At 42.1% G+C, this 16,511-nt stretch overlaps 1 protein-coding gene across 3 annotated transcripts in view; it reads right to left on the reverse strand.

The window, feature by feature from the left end:
• KCTD6 (potassium channel tetramerization domain containing 6) overlaps positions 1 to 16,511 on the reverse strand; it is a 36,852-nt gene that overhangs the window by 16,607 nt on the left and 3,734 nt on the right. For all 3 annotated transcript variants that reach the window (XR_010384834.1, XR_010384833.1, XR_010384835.1), the window contains exons 4-7: positions 13,923 to 14,005; positions 6,192 to 6,284; positions 5,023 to 5,169; positions 184 to 4,411 (exon numbers count right to left, since the gene is read on the reverse strand). The gene's annotated coding sequence lies outside the window, so the exon portion shown is untranslated. The remainder of the gene's footprint in view (positions 1 to 183; positions 4,412 to 5,022; positions 5,170 to 6,191; positions 6,285 to 13,922; positions 14,006 to 16,511) is intronic.

Below are 16,511 nucleotides of genomic sequence, written 5' to 3' on the forward strand. Positions count from 1 at the left end.
TTTTATTACTTGGGAAGAAATGGTGTTCCCACTTCAGCTGGTTTGTTTTTTTTTTTTTGTGGTTGCTGTTGTTTTGGGTTTTTTTTTTTTAGTAAGTTTTGTTCCTGGGATATAACATTCATCTAGAAATGTACACAAAGCATAAATGAATGGTCTGATGAATTTTTTGCAAAGCGAACATACCTTGTAACCAACATCCAGGTCAAGAAACAGAACGTCACCAGGACTCCAGAAACCCCTTCCTGCCCTCTCTGGTTGATCATTTCTTTTTTCTTTTTCTTCCCCTCCTCCTCTTTCTTTCTTTGAGATACAATTTATAAACCATTAAATGTATCCATTTGAAATATACAGTTCGGCAAATTCTTCTAGATTCATACAGTGAGCAGCAATCACTACTATCCAGGTTTAGAATATCTCCATCACCCCAGAAAGTCCCCTGGTGCCTCTACAGGGTCAAACCCCATCTCCATCCTGAGCCCCCAGCAACCACTGAGGTGCTGTCTCTAGAGTTTTGCCTTTACTAAAATGTTCACACACAAGCAGGAGTAAACATACAATAGTAGTCTTTTGTGTATGACTGGCTTTTTATCATAAAATATGTAGATATCAATATAGCAAGACTGGAGTTTCCCAAATCTGGCACATGAAATAAGGTTAGGTAGTACACAGACAACTATTTTATATCTTAATTGTGTATTTTTAATAAGATACATCAAAGTAACTAGCACATCAAGCCTCCAACGTCACAAGTACTCTTGCTTGGGTCTAGAATACGCTTGAAAATGAATTAATTTAAGATTTAGGGAACCATGTTAGTTACAACAGATAGATAATGTGAAATGTTATCATGTGCACAGATGTGAAAATTGTGAGGGTGCCACAGCACATGCTGAAGTCAGCTAAATAGTGACCTAGATTAAGAAAGAGAAATCATTTCTCTGAGCCCTGAAATCCTCTGTATATCAATCAATATGCAGCCTTTTAAAAACAATATTCAGAACTTTAAGGCTGGCTATTCAGGTGTTTTACTGAATATTTCAACACTTTTTTATGTGAGTGCCTTCTATGTGCCAGATACTAGATAAATGTTCACTGACAGATGCTAATCATACTGCTTTCTGTATTTACATTATAAATATTTTTTTACAGAACTTTGATGATTTAAATGCAGTGACACCCAAGAGTGTATGGTTATGCACTCGCATGAAGCAGTTGCCACAAGCGTTCTGGGCTGACACAAAGAGTCAGATTTGACTCAAGGGAGGGGGAATTTAAAGAAACAGAGAAGAGAGTTGGATGGTTCTAGCAAAAGCAGAAGGGGAACAGAAAAAAGGCATATTCCAGGGTCAATGAGTTGACCCTACTGGCTAGTGCAGAGTTGAGATATGTGAAAAGCTGGCAACAGGACTAGAAGGGCTGGTCCAAATGTTGACCACTTGTAACAACTGTGAGCTGGGACGCCATGAAAAACAGCCAGAGATGTAGTCAGAATGCCAGTCCTTTGTGGAAGATGGAGAGGATGGCTGGATGATGGATGATGGATGATTGATGGATGGATGATGTCTGGCAGGAAGGGATGGTTGCTCAGATGGATGGTCATCTGTCACATGTATATATCCCACATCCATCCCTGTGGATGGAAGTCCTACATTAAAGTTCAACATTATGTGCCGCCTTGACATCTAATAAAATTGGGAGGGCCTTCAATGGCCTAACCCCAAGTCCCCATCCCCATTATTCTGCTCCCATAAAGCCCCCTACGCATACACCACTTCTTGTTGAAGGCACCAGGCATAGGTCCTGCTTAACCCTGTGAAGTGGGACTCAGTCCCTTCCAGCCCACAGAATTATTCCAGCCAGCCAACCACATCCTTCTGCAGCAACTAAGGGTAACTCACCCTCTTTGATACTACAGATACTCCGTTCCTGAGAGCACCTCCCATGTGGCCCTGCGTGGTGCGTGGTGTTCTCCTCCCCATGGCTGTGCGTATGGGTGACCAATGAGCTTCTGTCTGTCTCATCTGTCTCGTATCAAGTGTCATGTGTTAGGTCACTCCACATGAGAGGAATCCCTCCTCCCTAACAGGATGAAGAGGTGGTGATCAAGACAATCCTCTGTTTTTCTTTGCTAATGGAACCTGGATTTCATTCAGGGAGCCACCCTCCCTCTCATGACTTAGGAAATGGTCACCTCACCCCTAGCTCAGAGATAATTCCTAACTTAGTGGCCTCATTAGACTCTAGCATGAAACCCAGTTCTGCCCATGGATGCGGAAGAGTGTATCTAATGGGATGTTTCTTGGAGAGGTTTCCTGGCTCCCGGGAAGAGGACACTGGAATAAAAGGGCCCCTGTTCCACCTCTGGATATTTCTGCATCTACACGTGAGGCCTTTGCCTGCTGCTCCAGTTAACCTGTGACAATGACTGGTTATAGTCTACTCTAGAGGGGCTGAGGAAGAGCTGGGAAACCTGGGTCCCTACCAATACCAGGCAGCCTCTGAATCAACCTTCACACCTTTGGACAATGTATTTTCTTATTATTTATGCCAGTTTGGGCCAGCATTTTCTCTTCCTTGCAACTGAATACATCCTACTGAAACATCACCTTTAAACTGTATTGGTAAACACGAATTCCTAAATCCATCCAAAGGGATGGCGTCCTTACTTGAAGAGTTTTGAGAAGGACCTTAAGTTTAATACATAAATTGACAGCACACTCTGATGGGACTGATTTAATTAATAGAGGTAAGAACTAGAAACTGAGTGTATATTGTGTACACTCATAATATCCCTGAAGAAGGTTTTATTATTGCTCCTGTTTTATGGAAATTTTGTGAAGACTCAGAGAGGTATATGATGAGCCCAAGTCACATGAACAGCAAGTGTCTGAGCCAGGATTTAAAGGCCATTTCTGACTATGTTGCCAAAACCCTGCAGGGCATCCCGTCCTCAGTGAGTCTGGCTGGGAGTTAGGAAGCCCAAATGAAGAAGAGTTGAGGGAGTCTCAGGGAAGGAAGGAAGGAAGGAAGGAAGGAAGGAAGGAAGGAAGGAAGGAAGGAAGGAAGGAAGGAAGGAGGGAGGGAGGGAGGGAGGGAGGGAAGGAAGGAAGGAAGGAAGGCAGAATAGAAAGGTTTTTCTTATTTTTTAGAGAAGACAATGCCGCCAGCAACCTTCCACCTTTTTCTGCCACTTCTGAACCAGACACAGAAGTATTTCAAAATGCAAAATTGCTTGTGAGATGTACAATCAGTCAACAAGTATTTATTGAGCTCGTAACATGAGCCCAACAGCTAGAGTAACTGCTGGGTGTTGTTTTATTGTCCCACTGAGAGAAGGGCCAGACTATAGAACAAACTTCATAAAAACAGAATTTTTAAATGTCACTCTAGGCTCACAAAACTGGCATTGTTTTTAAGCACTTAAGATGCAGTCGAGCACTGCCTCCAAATAAGGATCTGGACTCTAGTGTCAGGAAGACAGAGATTCAAACCCCACCTCTCCCACTACTTGCTGTGTGACTACTTTGGCAAGATTCTTATCTCCCTGCACCTCAGTTTTCTGATCTGTAGAATGGAAATAAGAATGGTACTTAATTCAAAAGGCAACTGTGCTAATTAAATCAGATAATGCTAGGTTCAGAATGTACCCAATAGATGTTAAAGAATATTACTTTTTAAGAAAATCATTTTATTATTTCTTTTAAAGAAGGTAGAGGCCTATAATCTCCCATGTAGAAACAGAGCTGGAGTGAAAGGGTGAACTGGCTACCCGCCTGGATGATGCCATAGTGGTAATCCACACTGTTGCCTCTTCCTGTGTTTTCCTTTCTCCTTTCCTCTCACTCAGGAAGGGAGCTGATTCTGGGAATACTGTCTGGGGTCTGGAAGCCTGTGGAAGGTGGTACAACCTCAGAAAGATTCCTGGGGCCCCATAATGGCAGGAAAGCAGCAGCAGACCCTGGAGCCAGTGGAGCCACACCGGCAGGGCTAACAGATCCTTCAACCAACCATGTGACTGATGACCAGAGCCAGAATCCTCCCCCCTCCTCCCCTTGGCCTTGCCTAACCCCCCAGGACTGAGTGACACTCGGTATGTGTGTGTTGCCGAGGAGAGGGGTGTATGTGCCCAGTAAAGACTGCACTTTGGGGTTTTACACCAGCTAGGCAGGGCAGAGGCCTGCACTCAGAGCAGAGTTTTGGGAAAGAAAGCTTCGTTTCTTGCCTACCTGAGTTGTGGGCTGAGATTCGTACCAGCCATGGCAAGAACTCAAGAGTTGCTTGTTCTCAGAAGACTAGGGTGGATCCAAGGTCCAAAGATTCCAGCAAGGAGTAGCAAAGAAGGTAAACCACAGGTCTACCCCCTAGGGGAGAGCATGCTGGTGGCAAAGGTCCAGAGGCCTTTCATCTGGGCCTGGGCACAAACAAGGAAGCAAACGAGGGAGGGGAGGGACAAATAAGCACACCTGGCAGAAAGCCGCCTGTATTCACCCCATTCACACCCCATTCTTATTAAATCCAGAGATTTGGGTTTGCAGCTAGGGTTTAGCAATTAAAACTATGTTGCGACACCTCTCCTGTTCAAAGTGGAGAAGGCATGAGGTCTGTGAATTTGCAGATGTGGCAGCACGGCCTTCTGTGCAAACATCTGACTCACTCTGCCCCTCAAGGAGGGAGGAAGCCAGCTCAGGTTTCACTATTAGCCCCCAAAGCCCGCTGTGAATGGCATTTCTCTCCCAGAAGCAAACTGAACTACCAAATCTCTTTAAATCAGTGCTGACAGCCTAAACCCAAGTTTATGAAGCTTCAGGCCACAGAGGAGGCCCTCTGCTCCAGGGTTGCACCATGAGGGGTGAGCAGCTCTGATTTAAATGAACCGGAGCCTAGGTTTCGCTGTTTTCATTGCTGTGACATTTACATTCTGAGAGCCTGGGGAAATGGATCTTTGAGACACAGAACATTAACCTTTGCTATAGCAAAGTCTTGGCTGTCTTCAAACGCCTCACAAAAGATGGTACTCCTTACCTCCATTCTAGCCTCTAGTCTGCTGGAAAGGTCACAACGTGGGAGGAGTTCTGACAGCAATGAAATCTCAGGAAATCACAGGGCTTAACAGGGACTGCAGCAACCATCCAAGTCCACTCCGGCATTTCATGCATGAGTAAACTCAGGCTAAAGAGAGAATAGCGAACTTTTGCAAAGTCACCCTGCCAGAAGGTCGATGAACTGTGACTGACTGACTCTACTCATTTACCGTAAGAAACATCTGTTGGTTACTATTGGGAGACCTCTGTGGTTGTGTGGGTCACAGGGCCCTTTCATAGGGCCCTAACTTACCCTATGGAAGTCAGAGAGGCCCCATACCCCTCTCCCCAGTTCCTAGAAGCAGGGATGTAACCTAGCCACATCCAACAGGACAATCCCATCCAGCCTTACCTTAACATCCAACCGTCCATGGCCGCCATGTTGGTTCTGCCCCAGGACTCCGACAAGAGCCACAAGTCCCACTGATACATTTACCTAGTGACCAGTTTGCTCAATGAGCAATCTGTGTAATAAACGGTTTCCCTAAAATTCAGGCAAATACTCTTTTGAGTATTTTTGCATTCATTTGGCTGCTGTCATCTTTTTTATTTTATTTTTTTTTTGGCCACCTTTTTGGTATTTTTACACATTTAAAAAATTAGTTTCTGCTTGCTACATTTTGTATTTCTGATTAAGTATTTATGAAATGTGTCACCTTTTACAAACAATGAAACTGTTCTTTATTGTCGTGGGAGTCTTTTGATAATATATGAACCTTTGAACACACTCTAAGGGACTTTTTTCACAAGTCTGTATGAAGACTCTTTCTTCAAAGCTGTATGTTTACAGCAAGAGACCCTTACTGAATTTGATATTCAAGATATTAAATTCAGAATAATCCTCAAAGTGTTAGGCACAAAATGGAGTGCACCTGGGCCAGCAATTGATCCGACTTTAGCAACAGAATGAGACCAGCACAGTCCTAACAATTAACGGTAACTAATGGCTGACTACAATGGATGAGAATATACTAGACCAGGTGTGTAATACTGGGTTCATATTCCATTCAAGTCCATACACAAGTATTGAGTTTAACTATAATAATAAACCAGCTACTATTTCTCAAGGACCAACTACACGCCAGAGGCCAGGTTGAGCACTGCACTTACATTTCCTCTTTTAGTTGTGTTCCCTGGGGGCAGGGCCTCCTCTCTGTTACGACTGCGTCCTCAGCTGGTCCATAGTAGGCGCCCTATAGCTACCTGCAGAATAAGCCAAAGGCCCTGTTAGCAGAGAATGTGTTATCTGCCACCTCAACTGGACAGGTGAGGAAATGCAGACTTAGGAGTTGCTACCCATCCGAGGACCTTGGCAAGGGCCGCATGCCCCTGGAGCCTGCATTGCCATGGTAGGGGAAGGGTGCCTTCACACCGGTACTCCAACAACTAAAGCCTGGAGGGTGCGGGTCAGGGTGCACACACACATTCAAAACTGTTTTAAGCTGTTTAGCCCTGAGGGTCTGGGGGCAGAGTGTGTAAGTACAGAGGTCCCTGGGAGGAGATGGTTCTGAAATGACTCTCTTTTAAGGGCTCTAAATGACTATTATTGGAGGTAGAACATTCCAGCATGAGCCTAGCTTCACAGGGAGTTTGGGACAGAATATAAGCAGGGGTCAGAGGTCAGAGGTCCACCCAGGTGACCTGTGTAATGTGTTGTAGCTTTCCAACAAAGGGTTAGAAAGGGGAGGGAAGATTCATTCTGAAAACCTGGGATGATAAACATGGGACCTCGTGGGCCAGCAAAGAGATTAGTCCTGACTTCTCTCCTTTTCTTCCTCTAACGTATATTAAATTTGTTTTCTCTAGAAATTAAAAGCATCTCAGATTCTCATGTGCTGTTGGCCTAGTGCCGTTGTGCTAACAGTAGTCAATAGCATTTCATATGAAAAGAAAACTGTAGCTGGGAATGAAAAATGGTACAGCACTCTGGAAAATAATTTGGCAGTTTCTAAAAAACTCAGCATACATTTTCCCTACAATCCAGCATCGCAATCCTGGGCATTTATCCCAGCAAAATGAAAACTTATGTTCACACAAAAACCTGTATGTGATTGTTCACAGTAGCTTTATCTGCAATAGCCTCAAACTGGAAACCACCAAAATGTCCTACAATAGGTGAATGATTACACTAAACTGTGGTGCATCCAGACCATGGAATAATACTAAACAATAAAAAGGAACAAGCTACTGATACAAGCGACAATTTAGATGGATTTCAAGGGCTTTATGCTAATTGGAAAAAAAACCCCAATCCCATGCAGTATTATTACATATATATAATAGTCTCAAAATGAAAAAAATTTTTTATAAAGACAAAATTGTAGAGATGGAGGACTGATTAGTGGTTGCCAGGGGTAGGGATGGTACAGGGAAGGGTGGGTGTGACTATAACTGGGAAGCACAAGGGAGAACTTTGTGGTGATGGAGCAGCTGTGCATCTTGACTACAGTGGTAGATACTCAGGTCTACACTGGTGATAGCACAGCACACACCCCCCGCGCCCACGTCCGCTTCCTGGCTTTGGTGATGGACTGTAGTTCTCTGAGCTGCAATCACTGGGGGAAATGAGATGAACAGTACAAGGACCTCTCTGTACTGTCTTTGCAACTTCCTGTGAATGTATAATTATTTTAAAATAGAAAGTTTGAAAACAGAAAAAAAGGAAAATCATGGCTGAAAGCATCACCTGATTTTTCAAATTTAACCATTCCGAAGAAATCCTAGTAAAGGAGAAAGATGGATATGTCTCTCGTATACAGAAAGCTTCTTTATTCTTTTTATAGCTTTGTGATATTCCATTTCATGGCTGTACCATATATGTTTTTTAATATAGATCCTGAATGTTTAGGTTATTTCCTTTTTTTGCTATTGTAATTAGTTATTATAAATCATCTTATATATAAATCATCTCACCTATTGCTTTTATGACTAGGTTTGCAGTACAAATACCTTTGAGTGGGAAAATTGGTTCTCTTGGGGGGGGGGAGGTAATTAGGTTCATTTATTTATTTTAAATAGAGGTACTGGGGATTGAACCCAGGACCTTATCATGCTAATAAGCACATGTCTGCCCCTGAGCTGTACCCTCCCCTCAACTAGTTTTCTGGGCAGCTATGCTATATTTCTACATTATGCTGTATTTCAAGCAAAAAACATTTTTGTCAAAGAGCCTCATTTTTGAAAATAGGTGTTTACAGACAACATTCTTAATGGCAAAAAAAATTTTAGTCTACTTCAAGTTACCACACATTCTCAACATTAATAAAAGAACATTTCTATTTGACTAATTTAAGCTAGTCATTTATCTATTGGTGTTGATTTAAATATGTTTTTAAAGTTATACACTCACTATTATAACGCGGTTCATTTTTACCCAGATCCGGAGATAACGTGGTGAAATCTTGTCTCCCTAAATTACATAACAACTGCACATAGAATAAGAGCGGTGTTACCAATTCAGAGATATCTTCCAACCCCAGTGTTATAAAGGGGTTTTAATGTATTAAACAAAATGGCTTTCTCTTGGTCAAAAAAAAAAATTGTTTTTTAATCTAGTCAAGCAATCAACACCAAAATGTTTGGGATCCTATGAAGTGTCTCTTGCGTCCAGAAACGGGGAGTTTTATTCATCCTCTAAAAGTTCACCGTACAGCGTGTGGGTGAAGCTTTCCGAGCAACCTTTCCCTCTTTTAGCCTTTGTTGCTGCAAAGCCAAAATGTAAGCTCTGAGTCTGAGTTTTGCTTCCCACAAAAAATGTGGCTAAGGCCAGAGAACATAAGTATTTATACTTTTGAAGGCCCCACCTCTCGTGAGTCACGTGGCAGCGTCCCCGACGGGGCCATTCCTGCACCTCCTGCGGCTCGCCGCCGCCAGTCAGGTGGAGAGGGCGCCCTCTAGGGGTGAGACTGGGGAACAAATAGTCACCAGCCCAGGGGACAGGGACTGTGGGAATTCACCTGGATGGCCTTTCCTAGGCTGCTACGCTTCTGAAGCTTCCAGAAACTAAATTCCATCAATGCGGTGCCAGAAGTAACCTGATGCGCCGCTGTCTGTGCGTGCGAATGCCTGGATACACACTCATAAAATCCAAGTATCTTGGAAAGAGAAGCAGGAAACTAGTACAGATGCTTGCCTCCTGGGAGGGGAATGTCATGAGAGACATGGGGATAAAAGGGAAATCCTTTCCCTCCCCCCAAGTTTATTATGAAAAACTTCCAGACATACAGAAAAGTGGAAAGAATAATGCCATGAATTCCCACATACTCACCACTGAGTCCACAACCGTTAACCATTTGTCATATCTGCTTTACCTCTATATTAATGTGCCTGAATTATCTGATTAGAGACTCACAGCAAAATCTCTTATGTCCTTTGAATTTTGCAGAGTACACCATTTATCCAAATAAATAAATGTATTAATAATACTAACCACCTCTCAGAGGACTTGTGAGGGAAGTAATCACAGTAAGAGATGTGAATGCCTGGCACAGTGCCAGGCACAGGGTATCTGCTCAACAAATGCTAACTAAGGTCGTTCTCACATTTTTCGTCCATGGCTTTTAGATCCCACAGTCAACTCAACGCCTTTGATTTCACCAGAGGTTGGCAGCTCACACAGGACAGGGATGTTTATGGGGCAGCGAACGGGGCTTCAGAAATCTCAGTGACTCCAAATCAGCCAGGAACCAAGGGGCCCCCAGTGCGCCTGGCATCTGGGTCTTTTCCCAGTTCAGTCCTCTTCTCATTTTTCCAAATCTCTCTCAGCTCCCCAAAGGCTCCTGGCAGGTTCAGAGCAGGAGGGATCATCACCCTGTAGGAAAGTGGCAAGGTCTGCAGACCATCCTGTTAGACGCAGGCCAGTGAGCAGGGAGGAGGCCTAGGGCGGCCGTGATACTAAACCGTCGGGGCTGCTCGGAGAAAACCGCCTCATGCCGACAAACATCCACCTTTTCTCACGGACTGTCTTGTAATAAGTTTCACTATTTTCTGATATCAAAAAATGTAAGCTAAATATAAAATACAATTCAGTATGTGGTCGGTAGCTCACAGTGGAAAAAAATATGACAATGAATATATGTATGTTCATGTATAACTGAAAAATTGTGCTCTACACTGGAATTTGACACATTGTAAAATGACTATAACTCAATAAAAAATAGTTAAAAATATATATATAATTCAATATGTGGTAAAAGCCAAATAGAGATGCTAACTAGGTCCCTAAATACATATATATAACATAAATAATTCACATTATACACATATGCAATAAAACATGCATGTATTAATATAATATATACACTATATATTAACATGCAATATATGTTATCAGACAACATAAATATAAAATACCATTCAGTATGTGGTAAAAACCAAGTAGTTAAAGATTCCATGCTAACTAGGCATCTCTTTTTCTCTACACACGCACGCAACATATATAACATAAATTACATATTATATACCTTACATATGCACATTATATTACAAACATTATTTATTTAGAGGCCGAGTTAGCATCTCTGACTACTTGGGTTTCACCACATACTGAATTTCACCTGGTCAGACTAACCTTTTCCCCACTAGGGGAAACTGGCTGTAGAAAAACCAGCTGAGTCAATACTGGCTCTGTTAGCCACAGCCAAATACCTCTCTGGGGACTCAGGCCTTCCTGAGGCTTCCACAAGCCCAGACACTTCCTCCAGTCCTTGTGGAGGGAGAACTGGGGGAGTCACCTGCTCCTCAGCAGCCCTGTTTTTTGCTGTCCTGGCTCCAGTGCTGCCGTGCTGGACACCAGTGAGACTAGGTCCCTTAAAGCCACCTGTTTCTCCACTGTCAAAAGGCAGCTCCTTGGCACGACCTCACTCAAGTGTGACTGTCCTAGAGAAGAAGAGGATGCTTCCAGAGGGTCACAATGGACCTGGATGTCTCAGGTCTGGGTGCCAGTTCACAGCCACTTGCTGTGGAGAAACCCCAACAAGAACAATGGTTGGCATTTATTGAGCATTTACTATATACCAGATACTGTGCAAAATACCTTATTGCATTTGTTTTTTATCGTCTCACCCTTCCTCCAAGGTCGGCACTTGTCCCTGGCTTGAGCCTTGCCCTTTTGGTGGGTTCCTCTTAGAAGACCTTAATTCATTTTTTAAAAATTAACATTTATATGACACTTACTCTGTGGAAGACACTGTTCTAAGCAGCTTTACAAACATTAACTCATGCCTGTTCCTGCCAGTGGACCTTTAATCTTGATTTCAAAGTAGAAATGCGTACACATGAACTATATTGGCAAGAGTGGGGGGAAGAAGGCACTTTCAGACATTGCTTGTGGGAAGACAAATTTGGAAATCAATATGACAATACTGAACATAACTTAAAAAACACATAGTTACTTTGAACTTGAAATTCTTCCTCTAGAAATTATTCACAGATGCATTTACATGAGTGTGCAAAGACATATGGACGAGGCATTCCATTGTACCGTGTTTATAATAAAAGACCAGAAGATTAGGGCAGTGTCAAAGGGCATCAGTTAAATAAATTATGATGTAGCCACACTCTGAATACTATACGGCTGTGAAGATGAATGAGGGACATCTACTTGCTCTGGTATGCAAAGCCCTCTGAGATGTGTCTCTAACGAAAAAACAAAGCACAGGGCAAATGTGTGTCCTAAAAACTAACATTTAAGCCAAAACACAGGGTGATGATTCCAGGAAGAACAGAGTAAACACACTCTGCCCTATCTGTTACACTGACTGCAACTACAGATCCTCTCAGAATGCATGGAGCAGTGACTAAGGATGCTGACAAGCAAATGGTAGTGGGTGAATCAGGGAATGAGACCAGAACCCGAAGGTCCACCTAACTGTGAGAAGTTCAGGATTCTTCCTTCAGTATTGCCCAGCCTGGACTCAAAGGCATCTGCTCAAAACTCAGCAGTGTTCATCAGGTACAGACAGAAAGAGCTCCAAGAGAAATCGTCTCTTTCTGATCTGAGGTGTGTGAGGGGTGTGGGTGGGAAGGATGGGGGTTGCGGAGTGGGAATAACCCCTTTGGGGTTTTGTTTTACTTTTTCTTTTTTTCTGCCCCAGGCTGCAGGCAATACCTCGGTGCGGGTGGCCGCAGTGCGTTGTCAGACACTTAAAACTCTGAGGGAGGGGAAATGTGTCTCCAACCAGAAGAGCTGCAGTTGCCAGAGCATGGGGAGAACACCACTGCTTTGTTTCTCTCCCTGTCCTCCCTCGGCCCCACACGCTGACGCGGCGGTGAGACGTGCACAACAGAGCAGGGAAACTAAACCGCACCATTAGGGGCTGCACTGTGTCCCCCTCAAATTCACACAGTGAAGTCCTAACCCCTAGAGTCTCAGAAGGTGACTGGATTTGGAGATGGCCTTCAAAGAGGTAATTAAGGCAAAACGAAGTCATTCAGGTATGGACTCAGCCGAGTCCAGTATGACTGGTGTCATTATAAGAAAAGGGGACTAGGACCCAGGCACAGAGGAAAGACCATGTGAGGACACAGCAAGAGGGCAAGGAGAGCGGCTTCAGAGGAAACCAACCTGCCAGGAAACTGGGCCTCCAGAACAGGGCGAAAACACGTTTCTGCTGTTTAGGTCACCCGGTCTGTGGTATTCTGTTATGGCAGCCCTAGCAAACTAAATTCACTTCTCTCTCTGGTGGGGGGACTGGGAAGGGAGGGTCTAGGGCATCAAAAATACTGAGGAGGTCATAGAGATGAGGCCGGATCAAGGGAGACATCCCAGAAAGCTGTGCATGGACTCCTGGGCTCAGCCTGGGGCTTACACGTACAGATCTGACCCGAAACAGCACACCACAAGCTTTGCCAACTGAACCACAAGGTAGCACACTGCCCAGGTCCCTGACTGACCACTGGGTGGCACACACGTGGGACTGATCCAAGTGGCACTGCAAATGCTTTCAAAACTGAGCTGACTGTGGAACCACAGCCCACAGCAGGCAGGCTGAAACTTGCAGCCCGAACACCTTCTGGATTACCTGCAAAATGTAAAGTATCAACACTCGCTGGCCAGACTGACAAAGTAATAAAGAGAGAAGACATAAGATGCTAATTTCAGGAATGAAAAGGGGATATTATGACAGACCTCACAGACTTTAAAAGTGAATTCTGTAAACAAACCAACATATCAACTTAGCAACTTGGATGAAATGGATCTATTCCTTAAAAAATAAAAATAACTGAGATTCACTCAAGAGTGAATAGATAACCTGTAATCCTATATTCATTAAAGGTATAGAATTTGTAGTTAAAAGCTCCATAAAAAAGAAATCTCTGGATGGTTTCAGATACAAATTCTACCAAACATTTAAAGAAGAAATAAAACCAATTCTACACAATATCTTTCAGAAAACAGAAGAGGAGGGAACACTGCCCAACTCATTTTGAGGCCAAGATCACCCTGATACCAAACCAGACAAGACAAGACAACTACAGACCAATTATCTTTCATAAACAAGGACATAAATTTCCTCAACAAAATATTGACAAATCAAATCCAGCAACATATATGTCTGTGTACATGTATGTGAGTGTACATATATCTCACCATAACCAAGCGGAATGTATACCAGCAATGCAACATTGGTTCAACATTTGAAAATCAATCAACGTAACTCAAACTTTTAACACACTAAAGAAGGAAAATCAAATGATGATATAAACTGATGCAGAAAAAGCATTTGACAAAATTCAATGGCCATTCATGACAAAAAGAGCTCAGCAAAATAGAAACAGAGGGAACTCCCTTAGCCTGAATGAGGATCTCTACAAAAAAATTAAAACAAACATCACACTTACTGGTAAAAGATTGAATGCTTTTCCTCTAAGACAGGAAACAAGGCAAAGATGTCCATTCTCACCACTCCTGTTCAGCATAGGTACTAGAAGACCAGCAAAAAGGCAAGAAAAAAAAAAAAGACACAAATATTAGAAACAAAGAAGTAAAACTGTCTCCTTCACAGACAACATAATTGTCCAAAGAGACAATCTCATGGAACCTACCAAAAAAAAAAAGCTTCTAGAAAAAATAAATGAGTTTAGCCAAGGATGCAAAACATAATGTCAAAACTGGAAAATCAACTGTTCCTAAATACTAGCAGTAAACAACTAGAAACTGAAATTTTAAAAAATAACATTTACAATAGCCTTAAAAGGACAGAAATATTTAGGCATGAATGTAGTAAAATATGTGCAAGATCTGTATGCTTAAAACTACAAAAGACTGATGAAAGAAATCAAAGAAGTCTGAAGTGATGGAGAGACATGCTGTGCTTAGAGGTTGGAAGACTCAGTAAAATACCAGTTCTTTCCAAAACATTCTATAGATTCGAAACTATTCTATCAAGATTTTTTTTTGTAGCTGCAGACAAGTTGATTGTAAAACAACTTTGGGGAAAAAAAAAAGAGTAATGTTGGAGGACTCACATTACTTGATTTTAAAAATTACTATACAGCTACAGTAATTAAAACAGTGTAATACTGAAAAGGGGATAAAACACAGAGATCAGAACAGAATAGAAAGTCCAAAACCAGAAACCACTCAAATCAACCAACTGATTTTTGCACAGAGGTGTGAAGGCAATTCAATGGAGAAAAGATGGTCTTTTTACCAAATAGTATCTAAATAACTGGACATCCATATGTAAAAAAACTCTGGACCTAAACCTCACAGCTTATACAAAAATTAACTTAAAATGGACCATAGAGCTAAATGTAGAACTATGAAACTCTAGAAGAAAACATCAGATAAAAGCTTTGCAACCTGGTGTTAGGCACAATTCTCAGCTATGACACCAAAACATGATCCATAAAAGAAAATTTTGATAAACCAAACTGTACACTTAAAATGGTTAAAATGGTAACTTTTATGTTATACATCTTTTATCACAATATAAAACAGTCTAGTTAGAGTATGAGCAAAAGACTTGAGCAGACACTTCACCAAAGATGGGTGGCAAGTAAGCACATGGAAAAGTGTTCAGTGTCATTAAACATTAGAGAAATGCAAATTAAAGTAATGAGTGACAGCAATACACATCTATTAGAATGGCAAAAATAAAAATTGTTGATAGTAAGTATGAGGTACTGACAGGGATCCCAGAGCAGCTGGACATCTCATACACTGCTGGAGGTAACCTAAAATGGTAGAGCCACTCTGGAAAAAGTCTGACAACTTCTTAAAAGTTAAACATAACATACAATCATATGGCTGGGTACCTAAAGAAATGAAAATTTACATTCACACAAAAACCTGTAAACCAATGTTCACAGCAGCTTTACTGGAAATAGCTAAAATAAGATAAAACCTAAACGTCCTTGTATGGATGAATGGATAACCGGATACAGCCATCTAGCTATTCAGCAATAAAAGAGAATGAAATGTTGATACATGCAGCTACTTGAATGCATCTCAAGGGCATTGGGCTGAGTGACAACAATCAATCTCAAAGGTGATTCCATGTAAAAAAGATTCTTGAAATAACAAATTATAGTGATTGAGAAGAGATCAGTGGTTACCAGAAGTTAGGGGCGGGGGAAGGTGTGACTGTGAGGTAACAGGAGGGAGTTTCTTTGCGGTGACGGAACAATTCTGTATTCTGACTGTGCTGGTGGTTACATGAATCCATACATGTGACAAAATTCTGTAGTACTATACACATGCTAAAGAACGCATATACAAACTGATGAAAGCTGAATAAAATGTCTACCTGAGTTAAAAGCATTGTACCAGTGTCAATTCTGGGTTTCGACAATGTGCTGTGGTTACAGATGATCTTACCATCAGACAAAGCTGTACGCAAGTACACAAAAACTCTCCATACACTCTTTATGTTTTTGCATTTCTTGTGAGTCTTAAGGTCTCTCCAAAGAAAAAGTTCTAAGAAAAAAAGGAGTAAACTATTGATACTTAACAACATGGGTGAATCAATCTCAGTAACATTTTGCTGAGCTAAAGAAGCCAGACACAACAGTACACAGTGTATAACTCCACTTATTTCAGGTTCTAAAACTGGCCAACTGAAATATGATGATGGAAATCAGACACGGGGTTGCCTGTGAGGTGCTGTGTGGGGAGCTACATAGGAGGAGACATGAAGGAACATTCTGGGGTGGTGGAAATGTGTATTTGATACGTGTTTAAGTTACACCTAAAAAGGTGGAGTGAAAAGTCTTCCTGAGTAAACCTTGCCTGCAATGACCAAAGAGAAAACAAAGTTTGGCAAACCTAAAGAAATGGAAAATTTTGGATAAAGGACTTTTGCCGACTGACAACCCAAAGTGACTTGAGGATAAATGTTCCTGGAACTTTGGAAAGATTTAATTCTGAGGAAGAAGTGGCCTAGTTGGCCAACTTACACTTTCCAATCCCCTTCTGTAAAATCTAGT

Source organism: Camelus dromedarius, chromosome 17 (assembly GCF_036321535.1).
Source record: "Camelus dromedarius isolate mCamDro1 chromosome 17, mCamDro1.pat, whole genome shotgun sequence".
Lineage (NCBI taxonomy): Eukaryota > Metazoa > Chordata > Mammalia > Artiodactyla > Camelidae > Camelus > Camelus dromedarius.